At 43.3% G+C, this 25,276-nt stretch overlaps 6 non-coding genes across 6 annotated transcripts; all 6 read right to left on the reverse strand.

Annotated features, from left to right (window-relative positions):
• Positions 1 to 736: 736 nt before the first annotated feature.
• On the reverse strand, positions 737 to 807 carry trnag-gcc (transfer RNA glycine (anticodon GCC)). Its single transcript has one exon. It is a non-coding gene; the product is annotated as a tRNA-Gly (tRNA).
• Positions 808 to 2,276: 1,469 nt separating this feature from the next.
• trnag-gcc (transfer RNA glycine (anticodon GCC)) lies at positions 2,277 to 2,347 on the reverse strand. Its single transcript has one exon. It is a non-coding gene; the product is annotated as a tRNA-Gly (tRNA).
• A 1,469-nt stretch (positions 2,348 to 3,816) lies between these two features.
• Positions 3,817 to 3,887, reverse strand: trnag-gcc (transfer RNA glycine (anticodon GCC)). The gene has a single exon. It is a non-coding gene; the product is annotated as a tRNA-Gly (tRNA).
• Positions 3,888 to 5,356: 1,469 nt separating this feature from the next.
• trnag-gcc (transfer RNA glycine (anticodon GCC)) lies at positions 5,357 to 5,427 on the reverse strand. Its single transcript has one exon. It is a non-coding gene; the product is annotated as a tRNA-Gly (tRNA).
• A 3,010-nt stretch (positions 5,428 to 8,437) lies between these two features.
• trnag-gcc (transfer RNA glycine (anticodon GCC)) lies at positions 8,438 to 8,508 on the reverse strand. The gene has a single exon. It is a non-coding gene; the product is annotated as a tRNA-Gly (tRNA).
• Positions 8,509 to 9,977: 1,469 nt separating this feature from the next.
• On the reverse strand, positions 9,978 to 10,048 carry trnag-gcc (transfer RNA glycine (anticodon GCC)). Its single transcript has one exon. It is a non-coding gene; the product is annotated as a tRNA-Gly (tRNA).
• Positions 10,049 to 25,276: the final 15,228 nt, after the last annotated feature.

The raw sequence follows: 25,276 nt of genomic DNA on the forward strand, positions 1-25,276 counted from the left end.
ACTGGCAACCCATTCCATGCATTCACAACTCTCTGCGTAAAGAACCTACCTCTGACGTCTCCTTGATACTTTCCTCCTCATATCTTCAATCTATGACTCCGGCTATTGACTCTGTCTGTGCCACTCATTATTCAAAGATATTCAATGCTAGAACATCAATGACGCTCTGTTGTGAAGAACTGAGTAGGTTTAGAATCTGTGTTTATCCACTGGTTGGAGTCACATCTAGCACAAAGAAAGTCGACTGCGTTCGTCAGAGGGCATTGGCTTTCTGCATTTGAACCTAGCAATGTCTGCTTCAGTATCTGAGGAGTTGTCAGTGGTGCAATCGTGAACAAAAATGCCCACTTCTGAGTATATGACAGAAGGAAGGTCATTGATGCAGCAGCAGAAGATGTTTGGATGAAGGGGTCGATTTTGCTGGTCCTCGGATGCTGCCTGCCCCGCTGTGCTTTTCCAGCACCACTCTAATCTCATTCGGAGTATGGAGTCTCGCCCATCATTCTGGGATCGCGGCCGGTCATCGGTCATCTCACGATGTCGATTTTACTTTATGCCATCAAGAAAATGGGACCTGCAGAACGGCGTGAGGCAGAGATTTCCGTTGCAAGCCACACGCGGAGTGAACACATTCCCGCCCTCAGGAAATTGGCGAGCCGGCAGCCATGCGAAACAGACCTCGCATCTGGCCGAACTCCGTTATACTGTGCAGCATTTGAAAGACAGCAGGCTTACATGCATTGGCCGGGAATCGAACCCGGGCCTCCCGCGTGGCAGGCGAGAATTCTACCACTGAACCACCAATGCACCGGCGACCAGCTCCCGGCGAGAACTTTACTACAGTTTGGACTCCAGCAGGAAACCGAACCGGTATTGTTGATTTCCCGTACTGTGGCGCAGCAAAGTGACTCCAATCTCCAGCGTTTGCAGCCCTGACTATCTCCATGGCTGATATAGCGAGAAACCAAGTAGGAAAATCGCAGTGAAGCGCTGTTTGTTGGATTAGTTTGATTTTATCTGAACACTGTTTTTTTTATTTAACAATATATAAAGTAAATAATAAAACTTGGATTCTAGGCTCAAAATTATTACTTGCAAATTATAGTTTGCCTAGATGGTTCCTGACCAAGTGGAGAACGCTGTTCTTAAAATGGAAATGAGTTCTATTTTAATTATGACGTTAACCTGTTATGTGCACACAATCTGCACAACTCATATTTATAAACACGAGAACATAGAGATGGTGGTAGGAATAGCGCACAGATCAAGCCTGATCGCTATAGTTAATGATCAACTTCACTTTCCTGCCCATCCGTTGGATTTGGAAGCATACCAACCATTTCTCCAAACCAGCCTCAAATACAATATAGAACGTGGAACACAGAAAGGTACAGCACAGAACAGGCCCTTTGGCCCACGGTGTTGTGCCGAGGTTTAATCCTAATGCAATGTAACCTACGCAACCCTCAACTCACTGCTCTCCATGTGCACGTCCAGCAGTTCCTACAATGCCCCCAATGACTTTGCTTCCACCACCAGAACTGGCAACCCATTCCATGCATTCACAACTCTCTGCGTAAAGAACCTACCTCTGACGTCTCCTTGATACTTTCCTCCTCATATCTTCAATCTATGACTCCGGCTATTGACTCTGTCTGTGCCACTCATTATTCAAAGATATTCAATGCTAGAACATCAATGACGCTCTGTTGTGAAGAACTGAGTAGGTTTAGAATCTGTGTTTATCCACTGGTTGGAGTCACATCTAGCACAAAGAAAGTCGACTGCGTTCGTCAGAGGGCATTGGCTTTCTGCATTTGAACCTAGCAATGTCTGCTTCAGTATCTGAGGAGTTGTCAGTGGTGCAATCGTGAACAAAAATGCCCACTTCTGAGTATATGACAGAAGGAAGGTCATTGATGCAGCAGCAGAAGATGTTTGGATGAAGGGGTCGATTTTGCTGGTCCTCGGATGCTGCCTGCCCCGCTGTGCTTTTCCAGCACCACTCTAATCTCATTCGGAGTATGGAGTCTCGCCCATCATTCTGGGATCGCGGCCGGTCATCGGTCATCTCACGATGTCGATTTTACTTTATGCCATCAAGAAAATGGGACCTGCAGAACGGCGTGAGGCAGAGATTTCCGTTGCAAGCCACACGCGGAGTGAACACATTCCCGCCCTCAGGAAATTGGCGAGCCGGCAGCCATGCGAAACAGACCTCGCATCTGGCCGAACTCCGTTATACTGTGCAGCATTTGAAAGACAGCAGGCTTACATGCATTGGCCGGGAATCGAACCCGGGCCTCCCGCGTGGCAGGCGAGAATTCTACCACTGAACCACCAATGCACCGGCGGCCAGCTCCCGGCGAGAACTTTACTACAGTTTGGACTCCAGCAGGAAACCGAACCGGTATTGTTGATTTCCCGTACTGTGGCGCAGCAAAGTGACTCCAATCTCCAGCGTTTGCAGCCCTGACTATCTCCATGGCTGATATAGCGAGAAACCAAGTAGGAAAATCGCAGTGAAGCGCTGTTTGTTGGATTAGTTTGATTTTATCTGAACACTGTTTTTTTTATTTCACAATATATAAAGTAAATAATAAAACTAGGATTCTAGGCTCAAAATTATTACTTGCAAATTATAGTTTGCCTAGATGGTTCCTGACCAAGTGGAGAACGCTGTTCTTAAAATGGAAATGAGTTCTATTTTAATTATGACGTTAACTTGTTATGTGCACACAATCTGCACAACTCATATTTATAAACACGAGAACATAGAGATGGTGGTAGGAATAGCGCACAGATCAAGCCTGATCGCTATAGTTAATGATCAACTTCACTTTCCTGCCCATCCGTTGGATTTGGAAGCATACCAACCATTTCTCCAAACCAGCCTCAAATACAATATAGAACGTGGAACACAGAAAAGTACAGCACAGAACAGGCCCTTTGGCCCACGGTGTTGTGCCGAGGTTTAATCCTAATGTAATGTAACCTACGCAACCCTCAACTCACTGCTCTCCATGTGCACGTCCAGCAGTTCCTACAATGCCCCCAATGACTTTGCTTCCACCACCAGAGCTGGCAACCCATTCCATGCATTCACAACTCTCTGCGTAAAGAACCTACCTCTGACGTCTCCTTGATACTTTCCTCCTCATATCTTCAATCTATGACTCCGGCTATTGACTCTGTCTGTGCCACTCATTATTCAAAGATATTCAATGCTAGAACATCAATGACGCTCTGTTGTGAAGAACTGAGTAGGTTTAGAATCTGTGTTTATCCACTGGTTGGAGTCACATCTAGCACAAAGAAAGTCGACTGCGTTCGTCAGAGGGCATTGGCTTTCTGCATTTGAACCTAGCAATGTCTGCTTCAGTATCTGAGGAGTTGTCAGTGGTGCAATCGTGAACAAAAATGCCCACTTCTGAGTATATGACAGAAGGAAGGTCATTGATGCAGCAGCAGAAGATGTTTGGATGAAGGGGTCGATTTTGCTGGTCCTCGGATGCTGCCTGCCCCGCTGTGCTTTTCCAGCACCACTCTAATCTCATTCGGAGTATGGAGTCTCGCCCATCATTCTGGGATCGCGGCCGGTCATCGGTCATCTCACGATGTCGATTTTACTTTATGCCATCAAGAAAATGGGACCTGCAGAACGGCGTGAGGCAGAGATTTCCGTTGCAAGCCACACGCGGAGTGAACACATTCCCGCCCTCAGGAAATTGGCGAGCCGGCAGCCATGCGAAACAGACCTCGCATCTGGCCGAACTCCGTTATACTGTGCAGCATTTGAAAAACAGCAGGCTTACATGCATTGGCCGGGAATCGAACCCGGGCCTCCCGCGTGGCAGGCGAGAATTCTACCACTGAACCACCAATGCACCGGCGGCCAGCTCCCGGCGAGAACTTTACTACAGTTTGGACTCCAGCAGGAAACCGAACCGGTATTGTTGATTTCCCGTACTGTGGCGCAGCAAAGTGACTCCAATCTCCAGCGTTTGCAGCCCTGACTATCTCCATGGCTGATATAGCGAGAAACCAAGTAGGAAAATCGCAGTGAAGCGCTGTTTGTTGGATTAGTTTGATTTTATCTGAACACTGTTTTTTTTATTTCACAATATATAAAGTAAATAATAAAACTAGGATTCTAGGCTCAAAATTATTACTTGCAAATTATAGTTTGCCTAGATGGTTCCTGACCAAGTGGAGAACGCTGTTCTTAAAATGGAAATGAGTTCTATTTTAATTATGACGTTAACTTGTTATGTGCCCACAATCTGCACAACTCATATTTATAAACACGAGAACATAGAGATGGTGGTAGGAATAGCGCACAGATCAAGCCTGATCGCTATAGTTAATGATCAACTTCACTTTCCTGCCCATCCGTTGGATTTGGAAGCATACCAACCATTTCTCCAAACCAGCCTCAAATACAATATAGAACGTGGAACACAGAAAAGTACAGCACAGAACAGGCCCTTTGGCCCACGGTGTTGTGCCGAGGTTTAATCCTAATGTAATGTAACCTACGCAACCCTCAACTCACTGCTCTCCATGTGCACGTCCAGCAGTTCCTACAATGCCCCCAATGACTTTGCTTCCACCACCAGAGCTGGCAACCCATTCCATGCATTCACAACTCTCTGCGTAAAGAACCTACCTCTGACGTCTCCTTGATACTTTCCTCCTCATATCTTCAATCTATGACTCCGGCTATTGACTCTGTCTGTGCCACTCATTATTCAAAGATATTCAATGCTAGAACATCAATGACGCTCTGTTGTGAAGAACTGAGTAGGTTTAGAATCTGTGTTTATCCACTGGTTGGAGTCACATCTAGCACAAAGAAAGTCGACTGCGTTCGTCAGAGGGCATTGGCTTTCTGCATTTGAACCTAGCAATGTCTGCTTCAGTATCTGAGGAGTTGTCAGTGGTGCAATCGTGAACAAAAATGCCCACTTCTGAGTATATGACAGAAGGAAGGTCATTGATGCAGCAGCAGAAGATGTTTGGATGAAGGGGTCGATTTTGCTGGTCCTCGGATGCTGCCTGCCCCTCTGTGCTTTTCCAGCACCACTCTAATCTCATTCGGAGTATGGAGTCTCGCCCATCATTCTGGGATCGCGGCCGGTCATCGGTCATCTCACGATGTCGATTTTACTTTATGCCATCAAGAAAATGGGACCTGCAGAACGGCGTGAGGCAGAGATTTCCGTTGCAAGCCACACGCGGAGTGAACACATTCCCGCCCTCAGGAAATTGGCGAGCCGGCAGCCATGCGAAACAGACCTCGCATCTGGCCGAACTCCGTTATACTGTGCAGCATTTGAAAAACAGCAGGCTTACATGCATTGGCCGGGAATCGAACCCGGGCCTCCCGCGTGGCAGGCGAGAATTCTACCACTGAACCACCAATGCACCGGCGGCCAGCTCCCGGCGAGAACTTTACTACAGTTTGGACTCCAGCAGGAAACCGAACCGGTATTGTTGATTTCCCGTACTGTGGCGCAGCAAAGTGACTCCAATCTCCAGCGTTTGCAGCCCTGACTATCTCCATGGCTGATATAGCGAGAAACCAAGTAGGAAAATCGCAGTGAAGCGCTGTTTGTTGGATTAGTTTGATTTTATCTGAACACTGTTTTTTTTATTTCACAATATATAAAGTAAATAATAAAACTAGGATTCTAGGCTCAAAATTATTACTTGCAAATTATAGTTTGCCTAGATGGTTCCTGACCAAGTGGAGAACGCTGTTCTTAAAATGGAAATGAGTTCTATTTTAATTATGACGTTAACTTGTTATGTGCCCACAATCTGCACAACTCATATTTATAAACACGAGAACATAGAGATGGTGGTAGGAATAGCGCACAGATCAAGCCTGATCGCTATAGTTAATGATCAACTTCACTTTCCTGCCCATCCGTTGGATTTGGAAGCATACCAACCATTTCTCCAAACCAGCCTCAAATACAATATAGAACGTGGAACACAGAAAAGTACAGCACAGAACAGGCCCTTTGGCCCACGGTGTTGTGCCGAGGTTTAATCCTAATGTAATGTAACCTACGCAACCCTCAACTCACTGCTCTCCATGTGCACGTCCAGCAGTTCCTACAATGCCCCCAATGACTTTGCTTCCACCACCAGAGCTGGCAACCCATTCCATGCATTCACAACTCTCTGCGTAAAGAACCTACCTCTGACGTCTCCTTGATACTTTCCTCCTCATATCTTCAATCTATGACTCCGGCTATTGACTCTGTCTGTGCCACTCATTATTCAAAGATATTCAATGCTAGAACATCAATGACGCTCTGTTGTGAAGAACTGAGTAGGTTTAGAATCTGTGTTTATCCACTGGTTGGAGTCACATCTAGCACAAAGAAAGTCGACTGCGTTCGTCAGAGGGCATTGGCTTTCTGCATTTGAACCTAGCAATGTCTGCTTCAGTATCTGAGGAGTTGTCAGTGGTGCAATCGTGAACAAAAATGCCCACTTCTGAGTATATGACAGAAGGAAGGTCATTGATGCAGCAGCAGAAGATGTTTGGATGAAGGGGTCGATTTTGCTGGTCCTCGGATGCTGCCTGCCCCTCTGTGCTTTTCCAGCACCACTCTAATCTCATTCGGAGTATGGAGTCTCGCCCATCATTCTGGGATCGCGGCCGGTCATCGGTCATCTCACGATGTCGATTTTACTTTATGCCATCAAGAAAATGGGACCTGCAGAACGGCGTGAGGCAGAGATTTCCGTTGCAAGCCACACGCGGAGTGAACACATTCCCGCCCTCAGGAAATTGGCGAGCCGGCAGCCATGCGAAACAGACCTCGCATCTGGCCGAACTCCGTTATACTGTGCAGCATTTGAAAGACAGCAGGCTTACATGCATTGGCCTGGAATCGAAACCGGGCCTCCCGCGTGGCAGGCGAGAATTCTACCACTGAATCACCAAAACACCGGCGGCCAGCTCCCGGCGAGAACTTTACTACAGTTTGGACTCCAGCAGGAAACCGAACCGGTATTGTTGATTTCCCGTACTGTGGCGCAGCAAAGTGACTCCAATCTCCAGCGTTTGCAGCCCTGACTATCTCCATGGCTGATATAGCGAGAAACCAAGTAGGAAAATCGCAGTGAAGCGCTGTTTGTTGGATTAGTTTGATTTTATCTGAACACTGTTTTTTTTTATTTCACAATATATAAAGTAAATAATAAAACTAGGATTCTAGGCTCAAAATTATTACTTGCAAATTATAGTTTGCCTAGATGGTTCCTGACCAAGTGGAGAACGCTGTTCTTAAAATGGAAATGAGTTCTATTTTAATTATGACGTTAACTTGTTATGTGCACACAATCTGCACAACTCATATTTATAAACACGAGAACATAGAGATGGTGGTAGGAATAGCGCACAGATCAAGCCTGATCGCTATAGTTAATGATCAACTTCACTTTCCTGCCCATCCGTTGGATTTGGAAGCATACCAACCATTTCTCCAAACCAGCCTCAAATACAATATAGAACGTGGAACACAGAAAAGTACAGCACAGAACAGGCCCTTTGGCCCACGGTGTTGTGCCGAGGTTTAATCCTAATGTAATGTAACCTACGCAACCCTCAACTCACTGCTCTCCATGTGCACGTCCAGCAGTTCCTACAATGCCCCCAATGACTTTGCTTCCACCACCAGAGCTGGCAACCCATTCCATGCATTCACAACTCTCTGCGTAAAGAACCTACCTCTGACGTCTCCTTGATACTTTCCTCCTCATATCTTCAATCTATGACTCCGGCTATTGACTCTGTCTGTGCCACTCATTATTCAAAGATATTCAATGCTAGAACATCAATGACGCTCTGTTGTGAAGAACTGAGTAGGTTTAGAATCTGTGTTTATCCACTGGTTGGAGTCACATCTAGCACAAAGAAAGTCGACTGCGTTCGTCAGAGGGCATTGGCTTTCTGCATTTGAACCTAGCAATGTCTGCTTCAGTATCTGAGGAGTTGTCAGTGGTGCAATCGTGAACAAAAATGCCCACTTCTGAGTATATGACAGAAGGAAGGTCATTGATGCAGCAGCAGAAGATGTTTGGATGAAGGGGTCGATTTTGCTGGTCCTCGGATGCTGCCTGCCCCGCTGTGCTTTTCCAGCACCACTCTAATCTCATTCGGAGTATGGAGTCTCGCCCATCATTCTGGGATCGCGGCCGGTCATCGGTCATCTCACGATGTCGATTTTACTTTATGCCATCAAGAAAATGGGACCTGCAGAACGGCGTGAGGCAGAGATTTCCGTTGCAAGCCACACGCGGAGTGAACACATTCCCGCCCTCAGGAAATTGGCGAGCCGGCAGCCATGCGAAACAGACCTCGCATCTGGCCGAACTCCGTTACACTGTGCAGCATTTGAAAGACAGCAGGCTTACATGCATTGGCCGGGAATCGAACCCGGGCCTCCCGCGTGGCAGGCGAGAATTCCACCACTGAACCACCAATGCACCGGCGGCCAGCTCCCGGCGAGAACTTTACTACAGTTTGGACTCCAGCAGGAAACCGAACCGGTATTGTTGATTTCCCGTACTGTGGCGCAGCAAAGTGACTCCAATCTCCAGCGTTTGCAGCCCTGACTATCTCCATGGCTGATATAGCGAGAAACCAAGTAGGAAAATCGCAGTGAAGCGCTGTTTGTTGGATTAGTTTGATTTTATCTGAACACTGTTTTTTTTATTTCACAATATATAAAGTAAATAATAAAACTAGGATTCTAGGCTCAAAATTATTACTTGCAAATTATAGTTTGCCTAGATGGTTCCTGACCAAGTGGAGAACGCTGTTCTTAAAATGGAAATGAGTTCTATTTTAATTATGACGTTAACTTGTTATGTGCACACAATCTGCACAACTCATATTTATAAACACGAGAACATAGAGATGGTGGTAGGAATAGCGCACAGATCAAGCCTGATCGCTATAGTTAATGATCAACTTCACTTTCCTGCCCATCCGTTGGATTTGGAAGCATACCAACCATTTCTCCAAACCAGCCTCAAATACAATATAGAACGTGGAACACAGAAAAGTACAGCACAGAACAGGCCCTTTGGCCCACGGTGTTGTGCCGAGGTTTAATCCTAATGTAATGTAACCTACGCAACCCTCAACTCACTGCTCTCCATGTGCACGTCCAGCAGTTCCTACAATGCCCCCAATGACTTTGCTTCCACCACCAGAGCTGGCAACCCATTCCATGCATTCACAACTCTCTGCGTAAAGAACCTACCTCTGACGTCTCCTTGATACTTTCCTCCTCATATCTTCAATCTATGACTCCGGCTATTGACTCTGTCTGTGCCACTCATTATTCAAAGATATTCAATGCTAGAACATCAATGACGCTCTGTTGTGAAGAACTGAGTAGGTTTAGAATCTGTGTTTATCCACTGGTTGGAGTCACATCTAGCACAAAGAAAGTCGACTGCGTTCGTCAGAGGGCATTGGCTTTCTGCATTTGAACCTAGCAATGTCTGCTTCAGTATCTGAGGAGTTGTCAGTGGTGCAATCGTGAACAAAAATGCCCACTTCTGAGTATATGACAGAAGGAAGGTCATTGATGCAGCAGCAGAAGATGTTTGGATGAAGGGGTCGATTTTGCTGGTCCTCGGATGCTGCCTGCCCCTCTGTGCTTTTCCAGCACCACTCTAATCTCATTCGGAGTATGGAGTCTCGCCCATCATTCTGGGATCGCGGCCGGTCATCGGTCATCTCACGATGTCGATTTTACTTTATGCCATCAAGAAAATGGGACCTGCAGAACGGCGTGAGGCAGAGATTTCCGTTGCAAGCCACACGCGGAGTGAACACATTCCCGCCCTCAGGAAATTGGCGAGCCGGCAGCCATGCGAAACAGACCTCGCAACTGGCCGAACTCCGTTATACTGTGCAGCATTTGAAAGACAGCAGGCTTACATGCATTGGCCGGGAATCGAACCCGGGCCTCCCGCGTGGCAGGCGAGAATTCTACCACTGAACCACCAATGCACCGGCGTCCAGCTCCCTGCGAGAACTTTACTACAGTTTGGACTCCAGCAGGAAACCGAACCGGTATTGTTGATTTCCCGTACTGTGGCGCAGCAAAGTGACTCCAATCTCCAGCGTTTGCAGCCCTGACTATCTCCATGGCTGATATAGCGAGAAACCAAGTAGGAAAATCGCAGTGAAGCGCTGTTTGTTGGATTAGTTTGATTTTATCTGAACACTGTTTTTTATTTCACAATATATAAAGTAAATAATAAAACTAGGATTCTAGGCTCAAAATTATTACTTGCAAATTATAGTTTGCCTAGATGGTTCCTGACCAAGTGGAGAACGCTGTTCTTAAAATGGAAATGAGTTCTATTTTAATCATGACGTTAACTTGTTATGTGCACACAATCAATGCCCCCAATGACTTTGCTTCCACCACCAGAGCTGGCAACCCATTCCATACATTCACAACTCTCTGCGTAAAGAACCTACCTCTGACGTCTCCTTGAGACTTTCTTCCTAAATCTTCAAACTATAACTCCTCATACCAATCAATCCTACCCTTTGGAAATGTCTGCATGTATTGACTCTGTCTATGCCACTCATTATTCAAAGACATTCAATGCGATTGTGTTCGTCAGTTGCAGTTACTGAAGTGTAATTGGTTCTCTTTGAGAATAATATGAATTGTATCAAAGTTAATAAAGCACAGAACTACTTTTTTTCTATTCTCTAGTTTTCTGAAGTTAATCCAGTCTTGCTTTGCTTTTCTGCTACTCTCAATGTTTGAGCAGGATATAACGATTTGCGAGTACAGACATATTTGTATTCCATTTTGAAAGTTGTTAATTCTCCAAATGTGGTTCTATGAAATGGACATAAGCTAAATAAAGCCTTTTACATTTGTCCTGAAATTAACATTAAGTGTGTTATATCTACACTGTTTCATACCCTGTTGTGTATTGCTTTGTCAAGTGACACTCAGCCGACTCACATGATGTTGAAGTATTCAAGTCTCCATAGTTGCATTGTGTATTATAAGTAAGCCAAATTCTTCACGAAACCCTAATCCCTTAATTAGTCCTGCAGCTAAATGGGTCGTTGTTGTTTCTATGCTGCTGCCACAGTTTATTCCACCGCACATCAGTTGTTTTCTTTAATTTACATTCAATGCATCTTTCCGCATTTCTTTGGAATTTGTCTCTGTTGGTGAATGGCATATGCCCATGGCATATGGATGTTACTGGTAAAGTGTTGTAGCTCCCATCCCTGGCAAAGAACAATGATGAGCTCATAAATAATAGATGCTCAGGCCTGCTGAATTATCGTCATTAAAAACACTCCAACGGCATTTTTGTCAATTAGCTTGATGATTTTTCGTGGTTGAGGCCAAAACATTAAATGTTTTGAAGGAGTTACATATAGTTCTTATGGCTAAAGTGATCAAAGTGTATGAGAACAAAGCAGGAGCAGGATACTGAGTTGGCATATCAGCAATGATACATTGAATGGTGGAGCAGTCTTGCTGGTCTTCACCTATTTTCCATGTTTCTATGCTTCCAGTTCCCCTGTTGCTGTCCCCTCCCTCATTTAAAATTCTGCCCCTTCACTTGTGTTGTTTCTTCTGGTCGTCAGAGTGGAGCAGTAACTCAGTGATTCGCTCTGCTACCTCCACGTGCCAGGGATGCAGGTGTGATTCCATTTTCTAGTGGCTATGTGAAGTTTGTACATTCCTTCTATATCTGTGTGGGCTTATTCTGGCTGCTCTTGTTTCATCCCACAGTTCAAAGGCGTGCAAGTTAGGTGAATTGGCCATGCTAATTTGTCCAAAGTGTATCGATTTGGTGGATTGCAGTGTGAGGGTGAGTGTGGTTCTGATGGGCTGAATGGCCTACTTCCATGCTGTAGAGATTCTATGATTCGCATTCTCCCTTCCAAAATGACCCACTTACCAACTCCGAGTATTAAATTCCCTCTGCTCTGCGTTTACTCACTTCACGAACTTGTCTACATATTATACTTACTGTGTGTTTAGAACTCCTTCAGAAAGAATTTTTTTCGAAAGAGAAGGTAAGAAATGCTTTTTATCCTGAATCTCAGCAATTTTCTAAACAATGCAGAACATTGCTTGTGTTCAATTTATAATGCCAACCATTTCATGTTTGCAGAGTACGTGATCATCATCAAATCCTGTCATTGGCAGAAGATGCGCCGTGTACTTCCAAATTCAAAGCCACTTTACAGTACATAGTATGGAGAGAAATGATAGGTGTCATTAAGCCAGGTAAAACTGATTTTACTTTGCATCATATACAAATTCAGGTGAGAAGAGTATTCTCTGATATCTGGATTCAATTAGTATGTTGGTGAAGCCATGCATTTCACGGTTTTCGTATATTGTGGCATCGGCTGTGTGCACGTGGCTGAATCATTCAGCTCTACGTATCAAACTAATAGAGACCCGTGTAACAATGTTTGTACACAGGTTTCTTTGTCTAAAGAGCTGATCTGCAATCCTGTCATACACTTGTATTGTGTAACTCTATGTATCCCTTCCAAAAAATATCCTCACTCTCAAATTTATTTAAAGCTCTGCTTATTCAATTCACTGTGCAGTAGCTATTTAACGGTGCAAATGGAGTGTGGGGATGTAAATCCAGAGAGTGCCCAGGAGCATTAAAGAGATTTCATTCACAGCTCTCCCCTCCACCGTCACATGGAAATTATTGTAGTAGATAGAAAAATATATATTTTCTGTCATACTGAATAACCGAAAACTCGCTATAGGAAAATATATTTGAAATATAGTCACTTTTCTAATGAACCTTTGAACTTGAAATAAACATCCTGCTCATACAAATACCATCAAACCCTGATATTCCACTATATCGGGCTTTTGTATACAAAGTCTTTTTCAACTGACACTCTGATCCCACATTGCCGATTGCAGCCCTGAATACGTTCAAACGTACTTCTATCCAAATGAATGGATTCTGAGATTGTGACTGCAAAGCTAGCTTATCCATCTTAATCTGAAACTCTTATCCCTAATGTTTTCACCTCCTGAGTACATCTTCAATATTCACTTGATTGCTATTCAATCCTGCACCCCTGGCAGAAGGAAATGCTGCCTTTGGAGCCTCTTGAGCGGGCTAGAAAATACCCCTAGGATCCCTTCAGCCTTTATAGCAAAGCATCTCCAAGACTATTATGATGCATTGGCCAAAGGATACTCGAGAAGCTTGATGATGAGTCACCCACATGATTGGTATCATATCTAGAAACATTTACTCACTCTACCACTGATGCACAATAGCAGCATTGCGTGCAACATATAATGCAGAAATTTACAGCAGCTCCTTCGGCAGCACCTTCTAAGCAACAGCCATTGCTATATAGAAGGACCATAGCCATTCCCTTCAAAACCATTCGTTACCTTGGCTTGGAAGCATTCAGAATTTTTCTGACGCCAGATTGTCAAGAAACACAGAGGTAGCTGGTCAAAGTCCATTTGTTGAAGACACAATTAAAGACTAATTTCTGGAGGTTAGCATCTCGACCACTAAATGAAATAAATCTTTGCAGAGTGTATGTGGTGAATATTTTGTTGTATTTCGATGTGTTTATGTATTAACATGATTGCACTAAATCTAATCTGGGGCATTGTCTCATGTTTGGCCTTTGATTTTCAATCAAAGGTGGTTTAGGGACATGAGTATTTGTGCTCTGACAGATTGGATTTTTTTGTAACATTGGCTGGCATCTCAAACCTACAACTGATCTTCTCGTGACTCATGCATTCTTGCACACACATCCATCCATCTCCCTCTCATTCACCATCCCACCTTAAAACATCCATTGCCTCATTCTCAACTCGCACTGCCTCAAAACTTAAACCACCACCCGCTCACTCACAATAGTCCATCCCATCCTGTCCCTGGCCCTTGTACATCAAATGATTCGGCAATACATCCTAGAGATTCAGCTGGCCATATAAAACATGCATGATTGAATAAATCACAACAACATCAAAGAAACTACTGACTGTTGTATTTTAACCTCCCGCAGCTCCAGCCACTCTGACTCTGGATCCGAACACAGCGAATTCCCCACTCATCCTGTCTGAGGACAGGACAAGTGTCAGGTTCGGAGACAAAAAAACAATCAATTCCTGATGCCCCAAGGAATTTGATCTCTGGGGTTGTGTCCTGGGAATGGAAGGATTCACTTCAGAAAGACATTACTGGGAAGGGAAGGTGGGACACAACAGTTGGTGGAGTCTGGGAGTGGCTCAAGAGTCTGTGAATACGAAAGGGAAAATTGAACAGAGGTCACATTATTATTATTGCGATTCCCTGTTGCCTCAAATGAATCTGTTTTCAGTAAAATCTCATGTAGTGCATTTTAACTCCCAGCACTTGCAACATGGAAAGGATTTTCTTCGTGTCGCTCTTGATTTTTTTTTGCCGATTACCTGAAAATCTATGTCCTTCGATGTTTAGTCGTCCCCTCAGTAGAAGCATTTCTCCCTATCCATTCTGTCTTTTGGTTTTGAATAACTGTCAAATCCTCTCATTTTTCTGCAAGGAAAACATTCCTAACCTCTCCAATCTATATATGCAATTGGAGTTTCAAAAGAGTTTCTGTAAAACATAAGAGCGAGGTATAAGTGCCATAGGCCCATTCGAGCATCCTTCAAAATTCAATAGTCATTGTTGATGTAGTTGTCGCCCCAATTATACTTTCAAAAATATATTTAAATTGACCATGGATAAATTTAAAGATCCAATCTCCACTATCTAGTGAGGAAGAAAATTCAACAATGTAATGCCCATTTACGAGAAATAACTTGGGTTGAGTTGATTCATCTCTCACACTGTGATGTAGCGGCACCTTGCGCATGTAGAGAAATATTACAGACAGGAAAATACCCGGTTTCCTGCAATTTACAGCTCATTTAATCTTGTAAAACACAGTCGACAATTGAACTTCTGTTCCCAATGTTTTCTTTGTCGATCTAACGCCCTCTTAGTCTAGGTGCCGTGCGCACATCTGGAATGTTAAGTTGACTTCCTTCTCCACCGGTCTACCTAGGATTCGTGATTTTTAAAATCATTTTATTGCTCCGATTGCAGAAATTATTAATGATCTCTACGTTTTTTGGGTATTAGTTTCCCAAATGTTTAATGCTATAGCAGTGGAATAAATTCAAGAATCTGTTTTACAGTTAGAACTTCCCTCAGCAAGAAATCCAGCTTCCGTATATCCATAACAAAAAACAGACATTGCTGGTGAAACTCAGCAGGTTTGACAGATCTGCAGGCTGGAAAGATTTTGATGAACTAACAGCAGACCCGAAATGTTAGCTTTGTTTTCTTCTCACTTAACTTCCTAACCTGCTACGTACAACTAGAAATTCCTGGGATCTAGACTTTGACTTTGACTCTCAGTCCCAATGAAGTCTTATGACATCAGGGTCAAACACAAGAAGGGGGGAGGAGATCCAAGATGGCGGCGACTCAGCAAGTCTGAGTTTACAGAGCTCTTCCCAAAACCTGGGTAAAGTGAGTTACTCACCCCCACCACATTTACCAAACCACCCAAAAAAATTTTCTAACCTTAATTAGCTGCTTACTATTATATTTAAGCAGTTTAATATTAAGTGGATAATGAGTAAATCAAAGGGATCCCGCAGCTCTCAGAAAACAAAGACCCCGCCCCCACCCTCCTCTCCTCCTCCGGCTGCAGCTGATGTAAAAACAGGCCTTGAAGAGATGATTGCCAGGCTGGAAACGACACTCGTCAATTTCATCGCAGAATCCAGACAGAGATGGAATGCATTCGAAGAAAAGCTGCAGAAACACAGTCAGGCTCTCGAGGAATTACAGGGCCGAGTGAAGGGGGCGGAGCTAAAGGCCACGACCTCCGAGGCTGCAGCACAAAAAGCTGCAGAACAGGTGCGAGCTCTGGAGCAGAGAGTCAGGGCCTTTGAAATCTACATGGATGACCTGGATAATAGAAATCGGAGAAAGAATATCCGTCTTCTGGGCCTCCCTGAACAAGAAGGGAAAGGACAGTTAGTAGTATTTCTGGAGCGATGGCTGCCCCAGCTTTTAAACCTGGGGGCTGAAACTGACCGGGTAAGGGTGGAGTGGGCCTACCGGGTCGCAGTACGCGGATCTGGCCCAAACCAGCGCCCACGCCCGGTCCTGTTCCGGCTGCAGAGTTATAGGGAGAGGCAGATACTCCTGGATGCCTCCAGAAATCTTGGAAAGGATCCTAAAGCCATGATCCATGAAGGATCCAAGATTATGTTATTTCAGGACTTCTCCCCGGCTTTGGCACGAAGGAGGAAGGCGTTTGATGAGGTGAAGAAATGTCTAAGGAACTTAAATATTCAATACACCTTACGCTACCCAGCGACGTTATGCTTTACCCACGAAGGATCCGAGTATAATTTTAGATCACCAGAAGAGGCTAAGGAACTTTTAGACTCGTTTAAATAAATCGTAAGAGACAATTTATGTTGGCTTGCCTCTTCCACACTCCGTGGGGAGAAGTGGAGACTTTACTTTACTTTTGCTTCTGGGAGCAGGGTTGTCTTCCCTTGCTATTTTATGTTATTATACTTAACTGTAATCTGTTGGAGTTGTAATTTTATAGTTATGTGTGTTTGTACGTGGCATTGATGCTATCAGATATACTCAGGTATGGGTGGGGAGGGGTGGGGGTGGGGGTGGGGCGCTCACTGTTAACTCTAGCTCGGTATTATATCTAAATCCTATTAAGGACCGCCCGGGTCAAGGGTGGGACACTGTTTGGGAGAGGATATGGTGGACCTTTAGAAAGGAAGTAAGGCCCCCTGAGAACAAGGGGGAGGATCTCCATTCAAACATGTTTTATTTTTTTTGTTCTTATTGTTTGGAAATAGTTTCCTTTTTATTATACTGTTATGAGTGTATTAGAGAACATTTTCTCTTGTTTGAAGGATGTAAGTGACTCAACTATACACTCTGGATAATTGTGGATTAGATTAGTAGTTAACTGAGTTTCGTTGTTTTTCTTTCTTCTTTAGTATCATTCCTTTGAATTTTGATGATTATATATTTAAGATCTATTTTTATATTAATGTTTGTGCTTGAAAGTTCTGTTTATTTTTGTAAATTTGTCAAAATATTAAATTTCTAATAAAAATATCTTTAAAAAAACACAAGAAGGGAAGCATTGTGTTGATTATCACTGATGTCCATTCCACCCACTTGAGTTTGTGAATCAATACTCCTTCATATTGAATACAATTTGAGAGTAGCAAGGGGAACAGAATGTACTTTGGATAGGAACATTAATTCACTCTGAGTAGCCACGTAGCGTCTTGTCTGGCCAAGCTAGTAAAGTCCGAAAGCACACAACTGTTAGACTGCGGCTGCACCAAATCAGTCGGGGGAAGGGGGGTGGGAGGGGCGAGGCAATTGATCTCATCCTCACCGCTATGCCTACCATCATGCACCTAGACACAACTGTATTTGTAAGAGTCACCACACACTGAGCGCCACCAGGCACGCCCCAACACGTCTCCACATGCCACCACCCCAATCCTGCCCCACCATGCATCAGAAGATGGAACGCGCGCAAAAGGAGATTACGAGTAATCTGTCGTTGTATCTGTGCCGGCTCTCTGCCAGGCCCGTGCTGGCTGTAGTGTCGAGAAACAGCCTTAAGGCGGCGGTACATCCCCGTGTTTGCATTGAATCTTTGCTCGACTGCTCCGATAAAAAAATCCCTTTTGACGAAATCATAACCATCTTAAATAATTTCCACTGTGTAAGCATGATTTAATGCATTTAACTGCACTGAGCTTCAGATTCTGGATATTGATAGCGGCTATCACAGCTCATCGCTCCTGAATTCTTTCGCTCCTTCCACGTCACAGTCACCAAGAAAAGACAATAGAATTTACACTGGTGTTTCAGCCTTTGCCATATTGGTAGGATGCTGAGTAGGCTATAAGGTAAATTTGTTGTGTCACTCGGATTGAACTGTTGGGGATGTAGTTTGGTCAACCTAATCAGCCCTTAATCTCGTAACTAAGGATTTGCATTAGGCGAGACATAGAGCGAAATTAGCAGTCCCACGATTGGTTGGCTGCTGTCGAACAATATCTGGGAACTAGACGTTCATAGTAACGACGTATTAGTGGGGAATTCGATGATGGAATATATCTGACTGCTCTGTTGGATTGTTGAGAGAGTTCTGCAACAGGAGAATGGTTTGGCCTGACATCTTTCAATGGATACTGCACTGAAGATAAAAAAAATCACGCAACACCAAGTTATAGTCCAACATGTTTAATTGCACTAACTGCACTGAATATGACACTACAAACAAAGCACAAGCCTTACATTTCAAAAAGAGCCATTCATTGTCGATGCTGAAACCCAAGTAGACTGCAATGCAGGTAGACTGAGAAGGAAGGTAGATTTGCTACAGGAAGGATATCATTAAACTGGAGAAAGTTCAGAAAAAAATGATCAGGATTTTTCTAGGAATGGAGATTTGAGTTACAGAAATAGGCTTCATAGGTTGGCACGTTTTTTTAACTGGAGTGTAGGTGATTGAGGGTGACCTTATAGAGATTTATAAAATCGTGAGGGGCATGGATAGGGTGAATAGCAAGGACTAGGGTGGGGGAGTTCAAAACTACAGCGCATATTTTCAAGATGAGAGGTGAAAAAAACACGGGGGTGGGGGCAACTTTATTTTACACAGAAGATGGTTTGTATGTGGAATGAATTGGCAGAGGAAGTTATGGATGCAGGTACAATTACAACATTTAAGATACATTTGGCTAAGTACATGAGCAGGAAATGTTTGGAGGGATGTGGGCCAAACGCAGGCAATTGGGACGAGTTTAGTTTGGGAAATGGCCTGCTGGATTAGTTGGACTGAAGGCTCTGTTTTCATGCTTTGCAACTGCTGCTGGCATAGAGTAGGGTTGGGGTGGTGGGTATGGGTGGGATACTGTTTCGGAGTCCACTCGATGGGTTTGCTTCCACAGGGATTCTATGAAAAGTGAGGTGAGAAATTTTGTAACAAACCTAACCTGAAGACCGCGCAGCAATTTACTTAATGGACAAGAAGATAGTGCAAAACAGTGGAATCATTCGATCAAGTGCTCTGTCATTTGATATCCGAGACTCCCTGTCCTGTGGCTTGAAATAAGAGTGGACTGAGGTCAGGAAGCATGATTGCGGGAGGCGTTTAATTGTAGATGTGGGAGAGATGAGCCCAGTTTGCTCCGGGAATTCGAATTGTTGTGACAGTATGCGACGTGTAATCGGGAGAATGATAGCGAAGGCTCCAGTGGCAGAAATCTCCCTCCTACTCCCATCACCGCCTGTTATTGGCATTGGCGGTTTGATCCTCAGCTGGCTTAAGTTTTGTGATTAGCGCAAATTCTTCGATTATCAAGTCTTGAGGTGAGGCACAAATATAGAATCCATGGTTTAGCGGCAGAGATACTCGCCATCAGCCGTCCCTGAGTGTTTTCCAATGATATAATCACAACTGCAAAATCGCATCTAAATCACACGCAAATTCTCGCTTTAATTGCATTTTCCATCTTCATCACAGGAGCTTCAGCAGGAAGGCAAACGTGCATCAGCACATCAACTGTTCAACGACAGCAATGTTAGTTGATAGGCGTGTACATACACGTTAAAGTTGCACCTGACTGACTCTCATAGTGTATCTGAAATATTTCAACATTGCTTTCAATACTTTTATTTCCTTGTGGGACTTGGGCACCACTGGCTGCCCAACATTGCATTGCCAGCCCCTAGGTATTAGAATCCGTACAGTGCAGAAACAGAGCCCTTCGACCCAACAAGTCCACAATGACCGTCCGAAGCGTAACCCGCCCAGACCAATTCCCCTACCCTTTATTTATCCCTGACTAATGCACCTCGCCTACACATTCCTGAATAGCTTGGGCAATTTAGTATGCCAGTTCACCTAATCTGCACACCTTTAGATTGTGGGAGAAAACCCACAATGGGAAAGCGCCACACAAACAGTTACCTAAGGCAGGAATTGAACCCGAGTCTTTGGTGCTGATGAGGCAGCAGTGCTAACCACTGAGTGACCTAGTGCCCTATATAGTTGCCATTGAGAAGGTGGTGGTGAACTGCCTTCTTGAAATGCAGCAGTCTACATGTTGCAGCTGGATCCAACGTGTCCTTAGGGAGGGTTTTCCACGATTTTGACACAGCCACATTGAAGGAACGGTGATATAGTTCCAAGTTAGGATGGTGAATGATTTGGAGGGGGACGTGCAAACGGTGATGTTCTCATGTATCTGCTGCTCTTGTCCTTCTAGATGGTAATGGTGCTGGGTTTGGAAGGTGCTGTCTGAGAGTATTTGGTGAATTTCTGCACTGCCTCTTGTAGATAGTTCACACCGCTGCTACTGAGCGTCGGTGGTGCAGGGAGTGGATGGCTGTGGCAAGTGGTACCAATCTAGAGAGCAGCTTTATCCTGGATGATGTCAAGCTTTTTGAGATTTGTTGAAGCTGCATCCATCCAGACAAGTGTGTAGTATTCCATCACACTTTGCAAATATTTCGAAACGTGAATCAAAGTAATAAACTCTCTGGGAAAACTTATTTTATTCATTCGTGGCATGCGGGCGTTATTGGCTAAGTCAATATCTGTTGTCCAGTCCTGCAAAACAGAAGTTCATCTTTTGATGGAATACTTTCCACTTGAATGGAGGAATTCGGCTCCAACAGCATTCAGGATCTTGACAGCATCCAGGCAAAATTATTCGTTGACTGGTACCACAAGTACCAGTTTCAGCACTTATGTATTCCTTATACCACTGAAGGAGCATGGCAACAGCATGTCATTCATCTCTCACACAACTCTCCAAACCGGCGACCCACCACTTCAGAAGAAGACATTTGAATCCCTGGGATGCATTTAGATCTAGAATGCTGTTAGCAAAAGAGCTCCAAGATTTTGACCCACTGATGCTGAAGATACATTTCCAAGTCAAGATTATGTGTGGCCTGGAGAGGAACTTGTTGAGGTTAGTGTTCCGATGCATCTGCTGCCCTAGCCCTTCCAAACAGATTAGGTCATGGGTTCAGTGGGTGCCGCTGTCACTCACTTCCCCAGCCTCTCCCAACACGAAATGTTAATTTAACTTGGCAAATTTTCATTTTCTAATTTCATTTTAAGAATTGGTTCGTTAATTGATTACTCTAGATGATTTGACAGCTCATTTTAACTGGTATTCACCATAGTACAAACTATTGAGATGTCGTGCATCACGTCGACATTTCTTACGAATTCGCCGCCGAGTCGAATCACACAATCCTAACGTTTTCGGTTACTATTTGATACTTTTCATATAAAACAAATGAAAACGAGATTGCAAGCTCGGATATCACCCACGTTCTTTATTGAAGTTAGCATGCAAGGTTTGAACAGGCATTCCGGTGTGATTTTGTGTAGACTACATACGGATGGATAGGATGGGACTGAAATTCTACATGGTTCTTCAATGCGAGGTAATAGACAACTGCTTCCGAAAGACCAGCTGGATAGCGTTTCGTGTTCAGGACATTGTTATGCTTTACAAAGTCAGAATGGGGTCAAGTCAAATCAAAAGTACTTCATTTCGTCATCTTTGCACAGTCTATGAAAGAAAAGAATTAGCTTATTATAGACAGATGCGAGTAATTTTAAACATTGCACACACCATGTAGCAGTCGTTGCAGTTACAAAGCAATGGTGCCTCTTTCTATTGGTATATACACCATGTACAGGATCAGTTGGTTCAATGCATTTGACTTGAAAGTGAGATTTCTCATCTCTTGCACGTTTTAAACTGAGCTGTAGCTGCAGTTACTTTCACAATAACAAAACAGGGGAAGATCATTCGTCCGATTGAGTCCACTTTCTTGTTCAATGACATTACAGCTGATCAGGAATTGGCATTCGGCCTATTTTTCTGAATGCACCCAGAAATCCTTAACTCATTTGTAGATCGTAGATCTGCCTACCGCATCCCTGAAAACACTCAATATCCAGCCTCTACTGATGTCTGAAGAAAAGAACTCAAAAATTCCCACGTTCAGAGATTTTTAAAAAATGCTCCTCGTTTTCTTCTTTTACTAGCGACCACTTATATTCAAATTGTGCCACCTTGAGATTCCTCATTGGAAGGATAGGTCTGCCAGCATCTTACATGTCGTCACCTCAGAGTCAGACATATTTAACTAAAAATACTTATCATCCTTCTGAACTCCAAAAGGTATAAGCCCAACCAACTGAATAATTCTTTAGATAAGATATCCCTTTTATCTCAAGAATTAGCTGAGTGAAACTTCTCTAAAATGCCCGTAATGCAAATGGATTGCTCTTTAAGCAAGGGGATCAAACTGGTACACAATACCCTAACTGGGATCTCACCAGTCTTCTGTACTTCATAGTAAGGTTTACCTACGTTTATAATCCATTCAGCTTGCAATAAAGGTCGACAGTCCATTTGCCTTATAAATGTTTGATATACCAGCACTCTAACACTTTCTTATCTATGCATAAGAACACCCAGATCCTTCCGTACCACATACTTGCAGTTTCTCTTCATTTAGATAATATTTGGCTTTTATGATCTCACCAAAGAGAATAAAATTCTATCGACCAAGTTTTGTTTGCCCAGTCACTGAACCAATTGATATCCATTTGACAACTATTTACTTCTTCACAATTTGCTTTTCTTTTTGTATTTATGTATGTGTCAGCAGAAAGTTTGATCCCTTAAAAAAGGTATTAATATAAATTGCAAATATTTAAGATCCCAACACTGACCTTGGTGGCACCCCACTAGTTGCTTCCTCAATCTGAAGGTGACCCAACATGCTGTTGCTCCAACCTACTCAATCATCCAGCTATAGTACTACATTGCCCCAACTACATTGGCTACTGATCTCTTTTTAGTTTAACTGGAATTATGTGATGGCTACGACCAGTTATAATTCTTCTGAGCCCTGGAGTCGGAATATTTACCTTAATAAATATTAGTAGCACTTTGGAAACAAAGGGATCACTGAGTGTTTAAACATGATTCTGTTTGGAAATATTTTCACTTTTGCCCCGCATTCTCCAGTCTAAACGTATATTTTTATAATCATTCCTTCAATTACAGATACAGATTCGTGCCTAAAGCTTCTTCCTACCATTCTAAAACGTGAGGCTGTTATTTTTCACTTGCTCGCCCTCAACGATAGATTTGAAGAATGGATTAATCTTTTCTATCCATGGATTAATAAAACTGATCGAATTTTAATTATAATTTTGGGTATTAAAATGACATGCAGTGACATTCTACGGGGATCAGTGCTGTGTCCTTTATTGTTTGAGATATATAAGCAAAGCAAATGAGAATGTGGTATGCATGGATGGAACCGATGATAAGTGAGTTTGCAGGTAATACAAAGATTGGTTGGGTGGTTCACAGTGAGGAGGAAGCTGGTAGGTTACAAGAGGACATAAATGTTTTCGTCAGATGGGCAGATTGCTGGCAGTTGGAACTTAGTCATGGCAAATGTGAGGTGATAGATTTTGGCAGAAAGAACAAGGAAAGCAAATGCTCATAAAGGAGCAAGACGCTATGAAGCTCGGATGAACAGAGGATTCTCTAGATACTTGTCCACGGATCCCAGGTTGATAAGGTAGTTAAAAATAAATACGGGTTACTTACCTTTATCAGTCACGGCATAGACTTTGAGATCAGGGAGGTCATATTGGAGGTGTACAGAACTCTACTTAGGCCACAGCGGGAGTACTGTGTGTAGTTCTGAGCACTACACGATAGGAAAGATGTAATTGTACTGGTGGAGATATGAAGGAGATTTACCGGGATGTTGCCTAGGAAGGAAAATTCCAACTATAAAGAAAAACTGGATAAGCTCCAGTTCTTTCCTCTGCATTACAGAAGGTTGAAGGGAAGGGGTTCATAAAGATGTCAAAGTTTATGGGGGGTGTTTAAGGTGAATAGAAAGCAGTTGTTCCCTTTAGTTGAAAGTTCAATAGCAAGTGGCATAATTTTAAACCGAAGGCCAGTAGCTTTAGAAGGAAATTGAGGAAAGGTTTGTTTTTCACCTAGAGCGTTGAGGGAATCTGGAATGCATTGCCTGGCAGGTTATTTCGGGCGGGGAAGTTCACACCATTTAAGAAGCTCTTGGACGAATACTTGAAAAGTGATAATATTCAAGGGTATGGGCTCAGTGCTAGAAAGAGAGACTAAGGGAGGTGGTAGCATACCTTTGGTGGTACCTCCTCCATGGACAGAAGGTCTCTTCTGTATTAATGACTCTATGATTCAGGTTGTGTTACAATGAGTTTCACCAAATACATGCTACTCTTCTTTAATGTGGTTCTGAATAATATTTAGATTTTTATCCTCCGACCTGGTTTTCTGAGCATATACATATTTATTGAGGATATTGAAAGCTAAGACAAAGAACATATAACCACCATACCGGGGTTAAGCATTTCTATTACTTGTTTCCACACTCGATATTGGGTCGGTCCTTTAAATGCTCCCAAGGTCAGACTGCCTTCTGTTATTTTTGGCTGGTAGTCTTCTTCATTATTACTAGGAATGCAAAATATTTAACATTCTAATATCAAACAAACATTTCAACATGCAAAATCATAATGTTATTTTGGGGAAGGGGTAAGGTCATGCCATACCTCTGGTCCACGGACATATTCTCCTGAAACAGACAAAAACAGAAATGTTAGCACACAACAGCTCAATGGCAATGCACAAGTAGAATAAACAGGACACAAGTTGGCGGTAAGATGGCAATTGATATCACAGAAGTGTCAATGGACATCTGTGACAGAAATTTGTGCAAGCAAGAATAGGATCAGCAAGAAACAGGAATGTGTTTAGGAAGCAATCAAACTGTAAAATAATAGAAAAGTGCACAAGCAAAAAGAAGAATAGTAAAGACGTTGAAAGCACCACATCAAAATGTAAACATAAAAACATAAATCAGGAATAGACCCATCAATCTCTTCATACAGTTGTGCATCTTTAGGGTGATATAATGTTCAACTGTAAGATTAACTGCACATTGTGAGGCAAGACTAAGTTGGTTTGGATTTTACTCAATGAAGAAATGAAAGAGGAATGGGAAATTAGGCTGTAACACAATGATACGTTCATCA

This window comes from Hemiscyllium ocellatum, chromosome 35 (genome assembly GCF_020745735.1).
Source record: "Hemiscyllium ocellatum isolate sHemOce1 chromosome 35, sHemOce1.pat.X.cur, whole genome shotgun sequence".
Lineage (NCBI taxonomy): Eukaryota > Metazoa > Chordata > Chondrichthyes > Orectolobiformes > Hemiscylliidae > Hemiscyllium > Hemiscyllium ocellatum.